The sequence below is a fragment of the Branchiostoma belcheri genome, unplaced genomic scaffold (genome assembly GCF_001625305.1).
Source record: "Branchiostoma belcheri isolate BF01 breed outbred unplaced genomic scaffold, Haploidv18h27 scaffold64, whole genome shotgun sequence".
In the NCBI taxonomy this organism is placed as follows: Eukaryota; Metazoa; Chordata; class Leptocardii; order Amphioxiformes; family Branchiostomatidae; genus Branchiostoma; species Branchiostoma belcheri.
This window is the reverse complement of record NW_017804287.1, coordinates 1,153,801-1,156,659: the sequence shown is the minus strand read 5'-3', so window position 1 is coordinate 1,156,659 and position 2,859 is coordinate 1,153,801.

Genomic DNA, 2,859 nt, shown 5'->3' with positions numbered 1-2,859 from the left:
AATTTAACACAAAATATTCGCTGCATGACCACAGACTAGTTTATAAATACACTAAAATGATTACGAATCGCTCGAATATTCCCATCTACCTAAGAATACCTCATACATCAGCTCGTAGCATCAGCCTACTAGTATTTCTTACCTTCGCTAGAGTCCCAAACAACCACCTGACGGAGTCTTCCTCAGACGTTATGATTGACAGTCCCGTCAGACGACACTTGAGTTCCCCGGCGGTACGTACGTCCTTGGTGCCCAAACTGACTGGAGCGCCGCCGCGGTGCAAATTTTGCCGGCGTCTCTGGCGGAAACCTAGCAGACTGTTTCAACTGCCCCGGTCCGGGCTTTTGACTCGGAGGTTCTTAATATTCAGTACGGATCGTAGAAGTCACCCTTGGGGGGCATAATGGGGGTCTTTCATGCTTTTTTGGCGTCCCCCAAGCTCAAACACTGGGAGAACCGGCTCCTATTATACAGCTGAGAGGCTGCATTTCGCCCGAGGTAGCGAGCGCAGCTAAACGTACAAGTTGATAACACGGTCGATTTATAAATGACAATTATCCGCACTTTTTTGACAGGTAAGGTCTATAGTGAAAGAAAAGTGTCCCGTTCATGTTTCCTTCAGAAAAGTAAGCTATAAAGTGTAAACAAAAAAAAAATAGTAAAAAGCGTAAAGAAATGTAAACGAACGAATTATGAGTCATTGAGTGACGTTACCCCATGAAGGTTAATGGTTGAACACAAACAACTTTTTAAAACGTCATTGTTACTCAACATTTCAAGCTAATCTTTAATTCAATACACCACACATATCCTTCCCATTTTCCTTCCAAAAATAAGATTTAGCTCACATTGTTTGGCAAAATACTATTATTCCTATGGCTATACAAAAATCCTAAAATAGCTGGTGACTGACATGGGCGGGGTTGTGTTAAATATTAGATGAGACCCCAATTATTCGCTTGAACAAAGGCGGATGGTGTTTTGCCTCGGGAGTTTTTTTCCCGCCATTGTTCGTGCATCATTTGAACGTCGCGGGAACTGTACACACACACGCGCGCGCAAGGTTGACAGTATGCGTAGAGTTGTTTTAGGTCCCGGTCACATACATCGTACCATTATCGCACGATCAACTCACGATCGTCGCACGATTGTCGCAAGATCATCGCACAATCAGCGCACGATCTCAAACAAGCAATTTGGGAAAAGTCACGCATCTGTCCTAGGCCTGCAAAATTCAGCTGTGTTGTTACGGAAAAGTCTATCTTAGATACTTGTAGGCGGTTTGTTCTGTCACAACCTGCTTGAAAAATATTCTTTGGCATCAAATTTGCACGACCAATATGGTGAATATGTTATATAGAGTCAACGCGTAGGGATTTTCATCGCAAATTCCCGTGAGCTATTTGTAATTAAAGAAGCAAAAGTATAAAGCAGTGCACGCTAGTACCTTTTAGCAATCTGATACAATGCTTTTAATATGTTTTTGCCCCCTATGGTGTAAATAACATAGTATTACATTAAAACTACAAAACCAGTATATCTCTGTAATATCTGTAAATACCACCAGCTTAAATGGCATTCGGCGTCAGTCTTCGCCTACAAAAGGCGTCGACCGCCCCCAATAAAAAGGTGATGCGAGATGATCACGCAACCTTTCGCTCTGGTCAACTCGAATCTTTCTTCACACCGTTGTTTGACGAAACCACGATTTACGTGTGCCAGGGGATGTATTGTCGGCTGGAGAAAAGGGAGCGTACTAACTGTCTCATCAATTATTCTGCACGGCTGTTAGATGTCGCAAGTAGCGTCGGGAGTCATTCGGTAGCACGGAAGGTCAATGCGCGGGGCTGGCCAATGACTAGTCTCGTGTTATAGGAGGTAGGAGCGTGATGTTTTCTTTTTTTTTAAACGTTCACAAAGCTATAACGATGATTCTGGTTGGCTAATGGTTAGTTTTAATGGTCATCGGAGAAGAATGTGAGTATAGGTAGACGGATGGAAGGCTAGTGAATGGATTCGAAGACTGAGTGTACGGAAAACAATTTAGGGCCTTTTGTAAGACTTTACAACATTTGTTTCTTTAATTTAAAAATGTATGCATCTTATTGTTGTTATTCAAACACTCACATCATATTAGCGTTTCCAACGGATATCATCCGTTAAATCTAGATTGCGTGAGTTCAAACAGAGAGGAAGACGGAGCCCAACTCACAATTTAACATCAAAAACTTCTGGTCCTATATATATCTTTCACTTATTTGCAGATCAATCAATAGTTCGTGCCTATAGACATACTTTTCTGATAATTCTCCGGTGTCACTGACGAAAGGTAGTAGATACTGCCTGACACGTCTGACCGTTTCCAAAATCATACCCAGTTGCTTGAGTAATTTAGCGTTTCTGGTTCTATCATTATTTAAAGCAGACTACACTACACACACACACACACACACACACACACACACACACACACACACACACACACACACACACACACACACACACACACACACACACACACACACACACACAAGCAGTGCATAAAGCGTCTTCGCTAAAGGCAACTTACTGAGCGCACTGTTGAGCGTGTACGGCACGTTCCCGGACCACCTAGCGGCGATGTTCGCGGTCCCCTTCCGCCCGCTCTTCCCGGTTTCCGCCTCCTGAATCCGCGCGTCCAGAATAAGCTGCTGCTCCGGGGTCAGCTTGATGTCCGACTCCATCAGGGCGCCCGAATCGTCACGCTCCTCGGGACGAATGTTGTACTCACTTTCCTCTTGTGCGCTCTGCAACAAATCATTATTGAAGTTTAATACGTCCAACTAAAATTGCAGTGCATTTTTCGATAGCTAATAGTGT